This window comes from Salvelinus alpinus, chromosome 3 (assembly GCF_045679555.1).
Source record: "Salvelinus alpinus chromosome 3, SLU_Salpinus.1, whole genome shotgun sequence".
Taxonomy (NCBI): Eukaryota; Metazoa; Chordata; class Actinopteri; order Salmoniformes; family Salmonidae; genus Salvelinus; species Salvelinus alpinus.
Genome location: NC_092088.1, coordinates 48,245,867 through 48,265,511, shown reverse-complemented (window position 1 = coordinate 48,265,511; position 19,645 = coordinate 48,245,867). Strand labels below are relative to the sequence as shown.

At 40.8% G+C, this 19,645-nt stretch overlaps 1 long non-coding RNA gene across 1 annotated transcript in view; it reads right to left on the bottom strand.

The window, feature by feature from the left end:
- Positions 1–18,939, bottom strand: part of LOC139570864 (uncharacterized) — a 284,440-nt gene extending 265,501 nt beyond the window's left edge. Inside the window, exons 1-2 of the long non-coding RNA XR_011674177.1 lie at positions 18,533–18,939; positions 11,125–11,216 (exon numbers count right to left, since the gene is read on the bottom strand). This is a non-coding gene — a long non-coding RNA (uncharacterized lncRNA). The remainder of the gene's footprint in view (positions 1–11,124; positions 11,217–18,532) is intronic.
- Between the last annotated feature and the right edge of the window lie 706 nt (positions 18,940–19,645).

Here is a 19,645-nt window from a genome sequence, read left to right as displayed (position 1 = left end):
ATTCCATTCTACATTTACTTTATGTTCATATTCTTATATTTTATAATTTCTTATTGTTGCATTGTCTAGAAGGAACCTGCAAGTAAGCATTTTGTTGAATGGTGTTTTGTTGGACCTTCCTGTTCAAGTGAGCACAGCACAACAAGGTTGTTCAAAACTGTATTCTATACTGCTGCATAAATGATCTGATATGCCAGGGAGATATGTATACTGTAGCTAAGAAAGTAATTTGAATTGTACTTTGTGTAGTAAGCTGTTAGTAGCCCATGTGTCTCACCCTAATAATTTGGTCTATTTTCACCTCTTCATTTCGCCTACTGTTCTGACTTGGTGGTGCACATGTAGCCTATAACTTGTTTTTGAGAAATGTAATGATCGAATATTGTAAGAGCTTTCATTCTCTGCTAATATGCCCCCTTTATTTATCATACGGTTCTGACTTGGTGTACAGGGAGAACACTGTAAGAACGACCCATGTTCTGAATTCTGTTGCTGTACATTTCAATAGTGCTGAACAAATAGTTATATTGACTACGTCCGTCCTAGCTCGCTCATTAATGTTATGATCAGAATTACGGATTTCCCCTTATCCGCTTGTCGTCCCCTTATGCTATAGTTTGTACATCTCAATTGTCAGTAGAAACCATATTTCTTTAAGCAAGTCAGCCATATCAGCTGTTAAAAGCCAGTAAATGAGGCTGAATGAACTGTTTCGCTGCCAAACAAGCCTCAGCTGATAGCCAGGTGTAGCAGTGGCAAGGTGTTGGGACTGCTGTTGGGACTCTGCTGTTGGGACAGCTTTATGTAGGCCCTAACAGTTTGTAGGCACCGTTTGTCACCGTCATAGTGCAATTAATGTATTGTTTGGTGTTGTGTTGTGTAGTGGCTTTGCAGGCATGCATCCCACAATTATTTTTTGAAATCACCACTGCATCGAGGAACTACATCACGGCCTACATCACAACCTTATCCGCTTGAAAAAAAGAATAGTAGCTAGCAAGATGGAGATCACAGAGGTTATTTTTAATGAGTGTGTTTCACAAGTGGATAGTTTGCATCAACTACCTTCCCTAAATCCACTGCAAAGGTTTTGCCTGCAAACTTTGTTTTAGAATCACAATGTCCTGGCATGTCTGCCTCGTGATTTGTTGGGAGAGTTGTCTTTTCCTTATTGAAGTTGCTTAAAGAGTCCATCATTCAAACCAGACCCTAGTCACGGCTGTTGCCTAGGGTCGGGCTTTCAAGACTAATTATTTATCCACTCTCTATCCAGGCTCCCTCATTCATTCAGTCATTCATTACTCACTCCCTCATTTATTCAGTCACACATTACTCACTCCGAGTAGAGTAAAACAACATGGATTTTAGATGAACATTTAGTATTGCATTAATAAAATCAACATCACCAATCAAATCCATCGATGTATGTGCATGCGTCAGAACTGTGCATTTCAATACAGGAATAGAGAGACCTCTCAGATGTGTATAGGCACATTGCAATGCCAATGTGTCCCAAACCACACAGAACTCTGTCCTTTCCCCCTGTTTTGAGTAGTGGGGTTATGGCGGGGGAGTGCTTTACGGTTTGTGTATTTTGGAATCAGAAGAAAAAGGCTCCCCTGAATAAATCATCAGCACATTTGCGAGCCATCACCGTCACACACAGGGAGATGAGAGCCGCATTGCCCCAAATATATTCCCTACAATGCTTTTCATCAAGGCAACTAATTAGCAGAAGAAAGGTCAAGTAAATGCAAAGTGTGATTTAGAGAGAGAGAGAGAGAGTCTGGAAAAAAAATTAAAATAAATATCTCACATACATTTAGTCACTTTTTGGACCAATGCCAAAAAGGCATTTTTTTCTCACCACTAGAGCTGCTAGGAGCTTGCAAATGGTGGCTTAATATTTAATGAAATGCTTATGTTGCTGCACCTGGACACGTTCGCTCAGCCGTCCAACCAGGGCCCTCCCAGGAGGGTCATTACCGCAGCCATTTGCAGAGGCCAGAGCCCAGGCCTGGGTGCCAGCCATGATGCCAGTCCTCTGGAATCAACGCTCACTAAAACAGCAGGGGAGGGGGATGCAATGCTGCTGTGACCAGCGCCTGAGATGTGTGTGCGTACGAGAGAGAGAGAGAGAGCGAGAGAGAGAGAGGGTGAAGAGGAAAGAGAGTAAAACATGGTGGTGCAGTGTATTCCCAGTGAGTGTGGTAGAAAGTATAGCCCGGGGCTTCTCTCCTGGCATTTAAACACTGCAGTGGTCCAACAGGGGGACATTCAGCATGGTGAAAACAGACTGAAATGTACATACTTGTCAACACAAAAACCCTATTGTATGTGTGAAGATGCCTCCTCTGCAACCTTCGGCATGTATACTGTACACACGGACACTATCAAGCGCACACACACACACACGTAAACACATTATTTTGGGATCAGCGATGAAACATGGGAGTACAAAAGAGCCAAATATCTGATAGGTCATAGAGACAAATTGCACTCATGAGTCCTTCACACACAGACTTACACACACATTCGTGCCCTTTTCCCTGGGATGGCCTGGCTGGGAATAATGCTGCTTTAATGCATCCGTCCACCTCCCGGCTGCCTGAATGTCCGGCCCAGACAGACACACACACACACACACTCGTCCCAGGGTAAGTGAACCCCCAGCCTAATGGAGTTTAATTACTCCCACCACATCCATCACAGCTCCAGTAGGAGCCCACAGTTTTTTATCACCACTTTTAGGGGTTATTAGTACAAATACACTGTCACACTGCATTACCAGAGGAGTGCTTAAGGTGCCATCCCTCCCGAACATTCATTAAAATCTCTATCAATATCTATCAGTGCCCCACTCCCATTAGAGAAGACAGAGCAACTCTTCCCCCTCGCCCCAGCCGGCCGCCGACACAGCTCACACCTCTAAAAGTTTTCAGTCCATTTATCGCCCCCCTCTTCCTCTGTTCCACCCATAGCCGGGCGATTGATGGAGACAGAGGCTGGCAAGGACACCGGTGGCAGCGGCTTTAAGAGATCACGTCCCGAGAAACATGGATCAGATGACTACTTTTAGTGGAAGCAAGGCACATTATTCACTCGGCACCTTTACCAACTGGACAAAGGTGAGGGGATTAAGAAAGACCATGCTTTTGCAAAGTTTCTTAAAAAAGGGACAGTTTGCAGTTTTGGAGAAAGAACTAAGTGGGGCATCCATCACATAGTATTGGACACCGATTCACAGTACATTACAGTATCAGAACTGACATTCTGACAGAGTCTAATGGGTCGTTATGGTTAAGGCCTTTGAACAATGTTGGCAGTGTAGTTACTGCCCATATCTGAATGAATGTATAGTGGTTGTACCCTAATAGCTTTCATCAGATAGACAGAGAAGTTGAAAAAGCCTGACACCTGTAAAGTGGCAGCTGTTGTGTACGGGGGTTTATGCCTCTGAATGTTATTTCCAGGTAAACGCACACAGTCTGGGGCCCTAAGTGGCACAATTAGCATCCTTACATGTCTGTTTACGTATAGGACACACACACCTGGTGCTGTTACCTTGTGGATGTTCCCCTATCATCCCCCTATAAGAAATGCTATCCACCATCCAGATCCTACTTTCTGTTCATGTCTGTTCCACTTTCAGCTCCCTGGGTCATCAGCTTGAGTGAGTTCCTTAACTTTAGAGAAGAGAAAAGTAGGACTTAAAGTTCAATCGTTTCCCGGTTCAGTCTCCCTCTGACCAGGTAACCATTTTTTTCCTTTTTTTCGGCCACAAGATTCAAATCTATAGGTGAATTCCCCAAGCTCTCGTTATTCTGTTGAGCATATTTTATAATGAAATTAAATGGCAGCGTAATGGACACTGGAATTTGACCCCTGGTGCTCAGACAATGCAAAGGTCAGGGAAATGTATTTTACTGGCTGTTGAGGAGGGAAGACGGAGAAACATTTAAACTGAGAGATTGAGAAAGAAATATTGCAAACAATCATTCAAAATCATGTAACTTGTACCTCTTTTTTCAACTTCAAGTATTTCACCAGTTGATGCATTTCATATAAGTCAAATATTCATCACTACACTAGATTTACTTGATTTATTTTGCTGTTCATACATTTAATGAGATCTAAATGTAAGTAAATAATATGTTAAATGTACTACATTCTATGTGTTTGGGTCATTTACAGTGCGTTTGAAAAGTATTAAGACAGTGACAATTTGTTTGTTGTTTTGACTCCGTACTCCAGCACTTTGGATTTGAAATGATACAATAGCAATGAGGTTAAAGTGCATACTGTCAGCTTTGAGGATATTTTCATCCATATCTGGTGAACCATTTAGAAATTACAGCACTTTTTGTACATAGTTCCCCCATTGTGGGGGACCAAAAGTTTAGCGATGCAAATTCACTCATGTGTCTATTGAAGTATTTGGTCCAAAATTCCAACCACGCAATGATTATTCCAAGCTTGTGACACTACAAACTTGTTGAATGCACGTGCTGTTTGTTTTGGTTGTTGTCAGATTATTTTGTACCTATTAAAAATGTATGGTAAATATATATGTTTTTAAAAATATTTGTATTATTTATTATTTATTTTTTTATTTTTTTTATTTTTTTTATTTTTATGGAGATTGTATACACAACCATTCATGAATTTCAATCCATAAATTACTAGAATGTCGGTATGAAAAAAATAAATGCTCTATAGATTATGAATCAGAGGAACAAAAAACACAAGGCATTTTGTCAAAATTGAATCATTTGTGCAAGAAATCCTTAACAGGGTAGATGGAAGAAAATATTTAAAAAATTGTTTCTTCAACTTTTGGGATAACTCTACAATTAAGGTAAACGATAGTCGTTTTTGGCCATTGCATGGGTTGGTCACTTCCATAGCAATATATTGAATTACAATCACCCTTAATTACTTCATTAACTGCCGATCGTATCCCCGTATTGTTCAATTTTTTTATCCAAAAGATTTGAGTCAGTAATTTGTAAACTTCGAAAAGTAGGAACAACCTCATAATATAACAAAGTGTTCTTAATAAGTCCAAGTAACGGATGTGGAATTGCTTTGCAAACCGTCATATATTCTCTCTGAGTAATATTAACCTGAAATTTACCAACGAACTCATCAAACGGCAAAAACTCTCCAGTGTTGTCTAACAAATCACATACAACATTAATACCCTTGTCAAACCAAAGGCCTTTGAAAATGGATTTCCTATTAATTTTAATACTCTATTCCAAATCAATGTTTTGTGGGGGGGAAATTTGTGCATGAATATCATTTTCCAGAAAAATATAATTTGCTGGGTAAACTTAGACAATTTCACAGGTCATTTTGGAGGGTGAAAATCACATTTTATTAGGAATGAATGGTAAATAATGTATTGTGTCAATTTGGAGTTATTTTTATTGTAAATAAGAATAGAATATGTTTCTAAACACTTTTACATGAATGTAGATGCTACCCTGATTCCGGATAGTCCTGAATGAATCGTGAATAATCGTGAATAATGATGAGTGTGAAAGTTAGAGATACACAAACATCATAGCCCCAAGACATGCTAACCTCTCCCCATTACAATAATAAGGGAGGTTAGCATTTTAGGGGGTTATGATATTTAAGCCTCTGTAAATATGAATTAGAAAGATCATGCCAAGAAGAAGAAGAAAGTATGTTTCACTGCACACAAGTCAGAAGGGTCAAAAGACAAACCAATCATGGCCTTTTGGATGATAATAAACTGTATAAGCCGTCTAAGGGCCAAAGAGGAACACATTTTGTGTAGCGTATGAATATAAGCCCAACATATGTCTCCCACTACAAAGGACTTGAAACATATGCTTGAAGACACGTCTAGTGCGGGTGCATCGGGGGAGAATAGGAAATCTATTTTTTTGTTTTTGGGCGATTGCATTTTTAAATACCCTCCTCTGATCTGAGGCCTACTGCTGAACTCAGCTCAACAATGGACCAGAGTGTGTAGAAAAGAGCAACTGTACACACGGCAGTACTTAAAACACAGACAAAGCCTTATTGTACTGCAATAGGAATATGTTTACAAAGCAATGATATAAAGTGACTTAGAATCCAAATAACTGTAGGTCTGCTTTAAAATGAGATAGAATGCTGATGCTGATGGATAAAAAAAATGGTTCTGCGATCAATTAAACCAACCAGCCAAAACAATCAAATAATGCACTGGATAAATTATGCCATCATACAAAATCTAAGGCTTATTGTCTGGGCATGGTGCCAATGCACAAACACATTGCTACACTTGTTATGCTAAATTGTTTAAATAAGTCTACATATTTCTGGTAGAAATAACACCTTTGCCATTGACACATTTTGTACTGTGTGTGTGTGTGAGAGAGTGCGTGTGCATGTGTGTGTGTGTGTGTGTGTGTGTGCTTACACATCTCCTCAGGTAGTGTCAGGCAGCTAGGCCACGTCTCAGCTGAGAATTCTGGGAGTGAAAAAGACATGCGAGGAGAGGAAGAGGAGGAGAAGGAGGAGGAGTGAGAACCTCTGGCCACCTGCCACTCATCTGGGCACCTTCCTAAGCAGGGCAGAAAATCAAACACGCTGGGAAAGAATTAAATAAAAGAGAGGAAGAAAAATTATTTCTTATAAATAGCTGGGCTCGCCAGAAGGCAGAGGAAATGAGAGCAGCGAGCGCTGGAGAGGAGCTTGAGCTTGACACGGGGCTTAAAATTGAGAGGGGGCGGAAAGAGGGACCTACTGCGCGAAAATGTCTCCAACCAAAGCACGGATTAGTGTTCCAGCCTCCTCCACTGCCAGAACAACTAATCACCTTCCACAGCTTTTTTCTCTTATTCTCCTTCCCTTCTTTCTCCCCTGCACTTTAAAGTATCATTTCCCCCTCACCGTCATTATGCCTAAAATTAAGCAGAGAATGTTCTGCCAGGGCCGATTAGACACATCAGACTATCTGTGCGCAGTGAGGTACTGCTGCTGCTGAGTGTTAGTCACTGACTGTCTGTCTGCCTGTCTGTCTGTATGCTATGTTAAAAGGCAAGTGTACTGCAACTCCAAACGAATCTACATAGAGGTGTAGCAGATAAATGATCTCTCTCTCCCTCTGTCTTTTCCCCCTCTCTCCATCCTTCATTTTCTGATGACCTTTCATTCTCTTCCATTTTCCCGTCCATCTCCCTCTATCCCTTCCTCACAATCTATTTCTCCTCGAAATATGGTGGAAGCGATAAGAAATCCTGCAGAAACCAAATAAACAAGTCAAAGTGATCACATAAAGATCAGTTGGCGGATCAGAAAGACAGGAGCGATTATGCCTTCATTCTCCCTGGTCGTTGTAGAGCGTTCCAGAATGTTGGGAGTTAAAGAGTCACTTCATAAACAGATGCCTGGCATGCAATTTCACCGGGGGAGTGTGAATACATTTCAGCTATAAATACTCCCGTCTTTGTATAGGTGCGAGCAAATGTAATTAGACACTGCAACAGAAAACCTACTTGTGTTCCTCTCTGTCTGCATATTTTGTCAACAAATAATGTACTACAAAGGCAGATCGAGCCTGCATATTAATTTACAAAATAACAGTTTGCTGATAAGGCAGAGGCATGTGATAATCAATTAGCTAAATGTTAGACAAAAACCAAGCTGCTTTTTGGCTGTTTGGTGTTTGAGAAGAAAACAAAATGTATACTTCAGCAAAACTCTTTCGGCTCTGAATATGCATTCCACATTAGCCCAGATGAGACCAAAGACAAAGAGGGAAACAGGAGATATATTTGTAATGAGTTAGTTTTGAGGGTTGGTTGACAGTACAAAGAGTTTGTTTTACAGAATGGAAACATGGTGTCTAAATGCACCTGGTATTGCTTGTGTTGTTTCTAAACACACATTGGTGAAAATGAGCTTGCCACATAAATGTGTGTCAGAAAGCAAAAGGATATATTGACAATCAGAAACATTTCAGTAAAAATATTTTGACAAAGGCCCCCTAAATTTTCGCATAAAATGACATACCCAAATCTAACTGCCTGTAGCTCAGGCCCTGAAGCAAGGATATGCATTTTCTTGGTACTATTTGAAAGGAAACACTTTGACGTTTGTGGAAATGTGAAAGTAATCTAAGAGAATATAACACAATAGATCTGGTAAAAGATAATACAAAGAAAAAACCAACCGTTTTTCTGTATTTTTTTGTACCATCATCTTTCAAATGCAAGAGAAAGGCCATAATGTATTAGTCCAGCCCAGGTACAATTTAGATTTTGGCCGCTAAATGGCAGCAGTGTATGTGCAGAGTTTCAGACTGATCCAATGAACCATTGGATTTCTGTTCAAAATGTTGTATCAAGACTGCCCAAATGTGCCTAATTGGTTTATTAATAACGTTTCATGTTCAAAACTATGCACTCTCCTCAAACAATAGCATGGTATTCTTTCACTGTAATAGCTACTGTAAATTGGACAGTGCAGTTAGATTAACAAGAATTGAAGCTTTCTGCCATTATCAGATATGTCTATATCCTGGGAAATGTTCTTGTTACTTACAACCTCATGCTAACCGCATTAGCCTACGTTAGCTCAACCGTCCCGCAGGGGACCCACCGATCCTGAATAAGTTTTTAAGGCTAATACACTATATTGGCAGATTTGACATCCTTTTTCCAATCAATTTTTATGTGCAATCCATAGTTGTTTTTCAATACAGTAGGCTAAATAGTTTTCAATATATATCATTTGAGCACAGTTTGATAGGAGTGATAAATCTTTTTAGTTCTACAGTACCTTCATGATCCTGGAGAGAATGCATTGAGAGACAAATGAAATGATCCCTGCATACTTGCAAATGTCCCATCAAACATGCAAGTAATTTACAATTAAATTCCGTAACAGGAAATTCTAATTGTACAGCATGACCAACGTAATTGAATTGTTCTACATGTGCAGTACTGTTATGTATTTCCACTGGTGCCAGTATTAGTTTATTGTCTGTGGTAATACAGTAGTTATCTTTCTATTAGTTTGTAATTAGTAGCACTGTATATTATCAGTAGTAGTAATAACATTTAGTATAAGTAATAATACTGATTAGATATATTGACTTACTGCTTCCTAATACCTTTAATAATCATAATAATCATAATTATAACCATAATAAGGAACGTAATTAAAAAAATATATATATTGTACATGTTGCCTGATATTTTCTTTGCATGTTCTAGTCAGGACATGCCTGTGGTTTGTAAAATGCCATACTGTACCATTTCTCTCTTGAACTACAGTACCTCCCAATGCCAGGGCACCTTGCCCTCTTCTGGCCAGATATTGAACTACCACTGACCCTGCCACCGTGTTTCCAGCAGGCAGCCCCTGGCAGGGAACAAAGGCAGAGCACTGTGACAAAGAGGGCTATCACTCTCCCCCAAGGAGGGGGGAAGAAGGGAAAGGGGGATACCTAGTCAGTTGTACAACTGAATGCATTCAACTGAAATATGTCTTCCACATTTAACACAACCCCTCTGAATCAGAGAGGTGCGGGGGGCTGCCTTAATCGACATCCACGGCGCCCAGGGAACAGTGGGTTTACTTCCTTGCTCAGGGGTAGAACAACAGATTTTTACCTTGTCAGCTCGAGGATTCGATCCAGCAACCTTTTGGTTACTGGTCCAACACTCTAACCACTAGGGTAAGAGGTTTCATGATATAGAGGGTTAGTAGTGGAGATGAGGATGGTGGTCCCCTCAGAAGAATGGACTGCGAAAAACAATTTCACTAAGGGGGCGTGTTGATGGACATCAATAACACTATTCTCACCATTATATCCTAACATTCTTTAGCAATCAGACCACAACTGTACCAATCAAAGATCACATCAACTGGACTGCTCTAATCTGAATGTGTTGTGTTTTGTAAAAGCAGACATTTTGGAGAAGACTTGGAGATTTCTCCAATTTCTCAGAGCTTCCATGAACAACAATTGTAAAGATAATGACACATCTTAAATATGAACATCACAAAACCTGAAACTCAGACTAGAAGATAAATAAAAGCGAGGCAATATAAGGTGGTTCCTTTCACATCCAGACGTCCTTGGCTGAGGCCCAGCCAGGCAGCCGCGATGGTTTCAGGAGGAAGAGAGTAGCACATTTAATTTCCCCTTTGTTTTGATTCGCTTCCACGGCAAGGCAAGGTCTTTCATAATGACACCTGGACTGTGAAGAACTTCATCCCAAGCTTGCTATCTCCGCCATGTGACAATGCAATGCTTTGTTGCCAGGAGGATGGAAGGCGCTTTGAACTGCAGACTGACAGCGCGGGGGAAACCGTTCCAAGCGTAAATGTAAATTATTGTTACTTACACGTTTAACCTGACACCTACAATCCCATTGAGGACCCAGAACAGGAATTCTGACATCATGTTGCCCTCTTTTGGTCGGCATGTGCAACTGCAACTCTCGCCTCACTGCAACATGTCCCTTATTCAAGATTAGATGCCAATAAAATGTATTATAGAATTAACTAAAGCAAGTGACAAATAATTCAGAAAATGTTAATTGTAGATTAAAATTTAAATAAAAGTACAACTTTCAACGTTTTTAGGTAGCTCACTGATAATACATGATAACGAATGATATGATTTTGTTAATCTGAAAATGGACCACAAACACAACAATGGGAAGCATTTTCTTCTACCAATCCCAGAAACTAACACCTGCTAATATTCACACATCTCTCTATCCCCTTGTGCTTGAGGACAGACTGAGTGCTAATGAACTGACCTCCAAGCAGTAGACAATAAACTATACAGTCAGACCAGCCAAATTCTGATCTGAGATCAGCAACAATTCACCAGCAGCAGTCATATTGGGAGAGGGTTACCAAGGTGATCAAAGAAATCTCAGTCATCTACGCTACACTACAGAGACAGCATGCCCCCTTTCAGCAGGAATTCAAGCCTCTCCCGGAACTGTTTAACATAAATAAAACACTTAAGATAACACACACTGTTTAAATTCCTCAATTTCCCCCTGCTCTCTCTCTCTTTTCTCTGTCTCTACTTTCCTAACCCCCCTCACAGTCTCTCTTCACATTACTTTCCCAACTCACATCCCTCTTTCCTCTCCTCCTGCAGATCCCTCCATCCAGGGCTCACCAGGGCTCCCTCACTCACTCTCCAGCATCCATCTCCTCTCCATCTTCTGCAAAAAGAAACATAAACCCGAACCGTAAGTCTCTCTGTATCCTTTCACACTGTCGCCACACCTATCTGTCTGTTTGACTCCCCTGCTTCCTTCCTTGTCTTCCGCCCCAGTAAGGAGAAGTGGAGAGATGGGCAGTTTTTTTGTTAATCTCCCCCAACTGCAGATCTAAATAAAGATGCTCTTCAAATTCCATTACATGTTAGATAGTCTGGTGCGGTGAAACGATTATCTGTACATGTGATTTAAGCAGCATACAGCAGTGAGATAGGGAAACAAGACAAAGCTTGTTTGGTGACAGGTTTCCCTGTTGAGTATTCCATTGCCTCATGCTAAATTGTTTAAAAAGACTTGGAATTAATTTTCTGGCTCGTACAATTCAACATACTAACACAGAATTGAAGTGAGTTGCAGAGATTGCCAATAGGCAAACCTCCAAGTCATTTAGTCCAGATGCCTCACAGGCTGAAACGATAAGACTCTCACAGCATATCATTATTGGCATACGTATTATAATTACTTATGTTATTAATTTTGTCTTAAATATGAGGATAATATGATATGTAATTCAACCCCTATTGAAGAGAGGGAAAATAAGATCACCACAAATGCATCTCTTATGAAAATCAATTCCAAGTGAATATTCCGATATCGCCCAACCACTGCCTTGTGGTTCCCTCATGCATATCAACCAATCATTTTCTGCATTCATCTGGAAAAATATATTAATATATCAACATATTTCACAGTGCCGCTGTCTGACAAAAAAACGATATGGATTTGTATTTCCTTGCAAACTATTTTAATAAAAAGCTATTGATCAGTGATCGAGTGGCTAGCCCATGGGCCCGGTGCACAGACCCCAGTGAGTCTAGATCATTATGTCCTCAACTGCTGGGTTCATTCACACAGATTTGGTCAATAATGGTCTGGCAAGCTTCAGGCTCGGTTATCGCGATGACTCCACAGTGTTCTCAGCTCTGACTGAAGGCCCTGTTCAATCGAAAACCATTACAGTGTGTATGACTAACCTAGGTAACATTGCATTTATGCAACAAGACAGCATCTGCTTTCAACGAATAATACCTGGCATTATGAATGCATTTTTTTAAACTTGGATTAACTGGATTTCCTGGTTACCGTTTTTGATTGAACAGGGCACTCAGTTTCACGCGACAAAAAATTTGTCCGATAGGTGAGTACATAGAGCTAAAACTTTTCACTACTCTATCAGGCCTATGGTTAAACCGTAGCATACTACAAAGACAAATCCACAAAACAGACACACAAAGTAAAATGCATGCGCATCCCTATTCTGAAAGAATGGCCTCTGATTTAATATAGACTGTGAAAGCTATTGGAAGGCACACACACACACACACACACACACACACACACACACACACACACACACACACACACACACACACACACACACACACACACACACACACACACACACACACACACACACACACACACACACACACACACACACACACACACACACACACACACACACACACACACACACACACACACACACACACACACACACACACACACACACACACACACACACACACACACACACACACACACACACACACGTTTGAGTAAGTATCAAAGCCCGGGCCAACCAAGACAGTTTTAATTATCAGGTACCATCCTTCTGCTATGATTTCAATTTTAGCAAAACGTGGTAATGATATTCAAAATGCCTGCTGGCAACGACACTTTCTCTCCTGTCTTTTCTTTTCTTTCGATGAAAATGTGAATACTTCAGTTTATAGCCTTATTTATCCTCCACTCACTTTGTAAAATCTTTATTCTAGTGAACATATCTTTTAAAAGAGAGATTCGCTGGAGAAATGGCAATAATGGTTTTGAGGGGGATCAATGCAGAATGTATTAGTCTGCACTACAGAGACCGGCTTTAATAATAAAATAATTTATCCATTAAAGTGAACCTTCGTCTGTGCCAGAATAGGAGAGGTTGGTCCACTCTTCACGTGGCTATATGTGGAGAATCACTATATTTTTACTGAGAGACAGATTAATGACAGTTTATTGGAAATTAAGCACACTCATTACTTTACAAAAATAATTTATAAACCAATATCTTTCCTTGGATAACTTGAAGTTTACGAAGGTGAAATACAAAGGGATACCATGCAGAATGAACTTGAAAATAAATTATGAATCTGTTTGAAGTACATCTAAAAGCCATCTCTCCCCGGTGCAGCTATTTACAAGACATGTGGAAAATTACATTGGAAATAAGGCATTTGAGGTCGTTCCACCTCAAAAAGCACAAGAAACAGGATTTCGACACCCATCACTTCAAATAGTCCTGAAATCGTTTCTGTTGTTAGAAACAGATACGTTTAGCATTCCTGTGAGATTATGTCATTGAAATATAATTTTATCTCTGAGAAATGAAGTTAATTGATTGCATTCTAATCTTATCTATTTCTAAGTGCAGAAATATTTCAGAACAATCTGTGGCTTGCTGAAATGTCATGGAATTACGCTTTGATCGATTTATGAGCTTACACAGTATAGTTCATGTTTACATGATGGCTTCGTGATTATTGTTACGTTGTAACCTAATATTTAAAAAGACAAAGACTCCTGACACATTGTTTTCCTTGGTCAGTAGTGCTGAAGATAAGTGCTACGCTACTGTATCACTGGGCATGGCAAACCTAGCGTAGCCTACCGGCTAGATGACTGTAATCAACAATGAGGGGTGGAGGATACATAACAAGAACACTTCACAGTGTGTATAACAAGCACACTTCACTAATCAAATCAAGTGGAATTTCTATATCTACACACTGCATTTTCTCGCCTTTTTCATATGGGTACCTCTTGATTATTTAATTGTATTGATATTAATAGATATTACATCTGCTGTATGTTTTGGGGGATGTGTACATCTTAGCCTTTAGAGCACATAATGAGAGAGAGAAACGCTGACTGCTGGGAAATGGTTTTACCATAGATTGTTTGTCATGTGAATCCGTCCATAATCCATATAATGTTGTCACAGGCTCTGTGACAAGCTACATCCGTTTGCTGTAGCGGTGCCAATTGCCCTGTTTGATATCAGAGAAGTTAGCATATTGCTCCACGCTTCTGTACAGATAACCACTAAACACTAACCACCCTCCTACTGTACGTCCATCAGTCAGCTGTGAGCAGTGGGCTTTAAACAACATTCACACTCAAGTTTGCAGGTTGACTGATACAGTAGATTAAAGATATGCACAAACACATGCATGCATGTGCACAAACACGCACATGAACATGACACTCGCACACACACACACACACACACACACACACACACACACACACACACACACACACACACACACACACACACACACACACACACACACACACACACACACACACACACACACACACACACACACACACACACACACACACACACACACACCATCCTCTCTCACTGTTTCTTTCCCTGTTGAAACACACGTATTTAAACAGACACACACAACCCTGATTTCTCCCCTAACGTTTTGTAGGTACTGTAGGTTCCCTGCTGCAACTAAACACTGGTGATATCGATTTGTTCCTAAGCCTCCACCAGGCTGATCAAGCCCCCCGTTCCCCTCTGATATTTACCCTCCCAGGGATAACCCCCTCCCAACCATACAGGCCTCCCTAGCCCACATGACATCCAGGGAGAAAAGTCAATTATACACATCGTGCTTGGTCTCCCCGTGGGGGAAAGGAACCCACACTTTCTAATCCGATCAATTCATGTCAGACAGCTGGCTGGATTCAGCCCTATCTCTGAGCCCTGTAATCCAGGCTAAGACTTCACACTCAACGCCGCTCCACCTCAGCTCACCACACATCGGTGATACAGCAAATTAGAGTAAACACATACAGACGCACGGTAATAAATGCACATGTAAACATGGAATAAATGCACATGAAAACATGGAAACACACACACCCACACAAACAGACTTGTGCACAGTCAAAGAAACAAACAAGAACATACATTCACTTAGTTTCTAAACTTCAGTGTGAATGCCAAAATCATTTATTTGTATTTTTTTAATTTAACCTTTATTTAACTAGGCAAGTCAGTAAAGAACAAATTCTTATTTACAATGATGGCCTAAACCAACCAAACCCGGATGACGCTGGGCCAATTGTGCACTGCCTATGGGACTCCCAGTCACATCCATTTGTGATACAGCCTGGAAACGAACCAGGGTGTCTGTAGTAACGCCTCAAGCACTGATATGCAGTGTCTTAGACCGCTTGCCACTGGGGAGTGCAGTGGCCAGAACAAGGCTAGAACAAGCAACAGAAAAAGCATGAAACCACACAGAAAGTCTTTATAATTATTTATTGAGATTCCTCCAAGTTAAGAACTAAAACGGAGCTTTTAAAAACAGCCGTGTCATTTGATATGTCAGATAATCAGAACTCATATTATAGTACTTGGCAGCCCGCCCTCCTGCAGCATATGACATCTGACTCTTTGGCTTAAAGTTGGGTCCAGAGAGCAGTTTAGTAGTGCTCAACACATCCATCAGACTGTTGCCCAGTCCTGTCAGTGCTCACAGTAAATCAAGAGGAAGTGTGTGTATGTGTTCGTTCATGTGCCCCATGTAAGACTCTCATAAAGGGGGCTAAATAAGACGTACGGACCAGGGTCAGACTCTGGCACCCTGGGTTTGCCTGGTCAGTACTGAGGCTCACTTCGTTACTTCAAATATGGAACTAAGGCACCGGTGTGGGAAATAAAGTACAGCAGGGATATTCATCTAGATTCAGCCGCATGACGATTTTCACTTGAACGGATGGTCAGGTGGCCAAAACATAATTACAAATCATTTGGAGACTGCAAATTGACTGCCAAGAAGCCCAAACAGATATTTGACTAAAACATTATCATTTCAAACCTTGCTTACATTTGTATATGATCGGCATCTCTCTATTACGTGTGGGAATACTTTGGAACAGATTTCAAAAATCAAAATCACTTGGAGCTGATTTGCTGGTGTTTGCGCAGAAAACTTAGCGGGGCCAAATAAAATCACCCGCAGGTGAAATTCGGCCCGCGGGGAACCAGTTGGGGAACCCTGTGGTACGGTCTCTCTTTTCTGAGGTAAGGGACTACAACACTGTTTTCCCTACAAGCTCTCACAGTATCACGTCAGAATTAGACATTCATCCATGTTTCTCAAACATCACATTTCGAAGTTGTTCCAAATGTCACATTTCAAGTTGTTAAGTTTAGGCATTAACTCTGAATTTTTAAGGTTAGGGTTAAGGTTAGGTTAGGGTTAAGGTTAGGGTTTAAAACAACCTTCTATCGCGATTCGAGCAACTTTTGGAATCAGAGGCCATCCCCTTCCACAACACCCTAGCAAACCGAATCCTACTTGAACGTAAAAGTGCTCACTGTTGCCCCTAATGGCCAGTGTCTATGTCATCTCCCAACATCCTCAGACATGGATGGACGTCAAATACTGACTTATATCACGAGTGACCTGCCTGTGTTTCTCCCACTTGATAGGTAACTCCTGTGTCCTTCATTCTATCTATTATACTTTATTCTCTCTTGAAAATAACAGGATCACACTTTGCACTGATCAAATGTTTAGTAACTCAGACCATATGGATCTAGGCTAAATTACTCAGTGTAATTGTCTAGCATGGATTTCTAAAAAGCCTTTACAGCAGAACACATCTTGGCAACAACAAAAAAAGAAGTTGAAAGACCAGGGTAGCTGGATGGGGGGGTCCCATAATATAATTAAGAAATAAGGCCAGAGTAGGTGTGGTATAAGGCCAATATACCATGGCTAAGGGCTGTTCTTGTGCATGACGCAATGCGGAGTGCCTGGATACAGCCATTAGCCGTAATATACTGGCCATGTACCACAAACCCCCCGAGGTGCCTTATCGCTATTATAAACTGTTTACCAATGTAATTAGAATAGTAAATCATATTTCTTTTCATACCCATGATATAACAGTCTGACATACCGCTAATGTCAGCCAATCAGCATTCAGGTCTCAAACCACCCAGTTTATAATTAAGCAATAAGGCCCGAAGGGGAGTGGTAAAATGGCCAATGTACCCCAGCTAAGGGCTGTACTTATGCACGTCACAAAGTGGAGTACCTGGATGCAGCCCTTAGCCGTGGTATAGTGGCCATATACCACAAACCCCAGAGGTGCCTTATTGCTATTACCAATGTAATTAGAGCAGTAGAAAAATGTTTTTGTCATACCCATGGTATGATAAAGGTCTGATATACCACGGCTGTCAGCCAATCAGCATTCACCCAAAAAGCTGACATACAATGGCAACAAAAATGTGATATGTGAGATGAAAGTATAAATGACATACGTGGTAAGTGGTCAAATAAATGATAAACAGGTTATACCAGCAATCACACCAGCATTCAAAAGAATAACTCAAATAGAGTAAACCAAATGCAACCTACATTTTAGACAGTAACTTTTGTTTACATTTATAGTAGTTATGCCCATTTCAGCTCTTGCACAAGAATATGTCCTATATATTATCATTCAGAACACAAAGAGAGAAATAAAGAGGAGAGAGAGTGTGTTGGACCAGGCACCACTGCTCATGTCTTGCCTCAAAGGGATCTGTACGAATGAGCAAGAGAGAGCGAGAGAGAGAGAGAGAGAGAGAGAGGGCGAGAGAGAAAGAGAGAGAGAGAGAGAGAGAGAGAGAGAGAGAGAGAGAGAGGGGAGGGGGCAAAAAATCTGGGTGCAGGACCCACTCGCTGTAGTTCCAGCCAATTACATTCCAGAGAAGTGACCATGGCCAGCAATAAACAAAGCACAATAGATCATTTATCTCGGAGCTGGAGCCCTGCGCTGGAGGCTGCGGAAGGAAGGACGGAACGAGAGAGAGAAAGCGAGAGTGAGACAGCACTGTCTATGCACAAGCTCCGGCTACTCTCCAACGCTCAATTGTTTAAGCCTTTTTTCTTTTTGAATGCTATTAAGCCAGCCGTGTTGCATGACTGCTGCACTTTGCACATGATGGAGAGAGACAGAGAGAGAGAGAGAGAGAGAGAGAGAGAGAGAGAGAGAGAGAGAGAGAGAGAGAGAGAGAGAGAGAGAGAGAGAGAGAGAGAGAGAGAGAGAGAGAGAGAGAGAATATCGCTTCCTTCAGCACCCGAGTGTGTGTGCCAGGGCTTCTCCTGAAAAGCCTCTTTGCTGAAATCGCCTTAAATTGTTCCCTCGCATTCCCCCAAACAATAAAGACATTTAACACTCACCCGTTTCACTGAGACAGGAACCCTTCAGCCATTAGAGCGTGGCATCAAAACACACAAGCCCACATACTCCTCCACAAAGATGTGTAAACAGCACCAGTAAGGTCTCTCTTTGTTTGGGTTTTCTAGCCTCGGTAGGTCTCTCCGTTCGCTGCTGCCTGCTGGGTTTTACAGCTTTGAAGCAGGTGGATGACAAAATATCAATCTCTCCAGGCACATTGTGTATCATGCACAGTTGACACACTCCTCTCACAAGCCCATATATAATCACAAACTGCAATACAGTCATCTTGGCTGGAGGGATAAATATTTGCTTAAAGGGAGCTAAGCCACAAACCTGCATATAGCAGCATGGCAATAAGGTGGCTTTTGTAGTAATCATGGTTTGATTGAATTTGAATAGGAATACAGTAAAGGGGATTCATGCCACATGTTGTGACAATGCATATGTAAATTGATACAGAGACAGATGTTCTATTGGCTGATGGATGTCATATTATATGAATATGAATGATACTGGTAGAATAATTATGTGACAGTGTGATTGTTTAGTTGTCAATGTAGTGTAGTCTAAAATCAGATGTAGATGAAAGAGTAACGCAATGTCGATAGCCATCTCAAAGGAAAACATGCTATGTACTCTAGTTGGGTGCTGTTACTGTTTATATTTAGGTGCAGGAGCTACACAATACTTTTGAGATAATATTCTGTAAGAGGAACAGGTGCTCAAGCAATAGAACATTTGAGGTGCTGGTACTTAGCTCCTGCCATGTCAAGCACTGACGTTATCTGAGGTTGGGAGTTGGGACTCAAGGTGGGGGGCATCAGGGGTCAACTGCAGATGTTACCTGTAAAATAGTATAGAATAGAACAGAATATAATTTTTTTTGAAACTTATGTTTACAAAATGATCAGCAATACTTGTATGTTACCATGTCATCCCTGTACCTTCCATATAGTCTTTTTAATGAATAAAAAAGGAATATCCACTGTAAATACCTCCACACATTTTGCTTAGCTGACATTGACTAGTTCTGCCTTCCAAAGATCCTTAGCTACTACTTTGATATATTCTTGGACCGTGAAATTCATTTTTTTGTACATAAAAAGCGAATT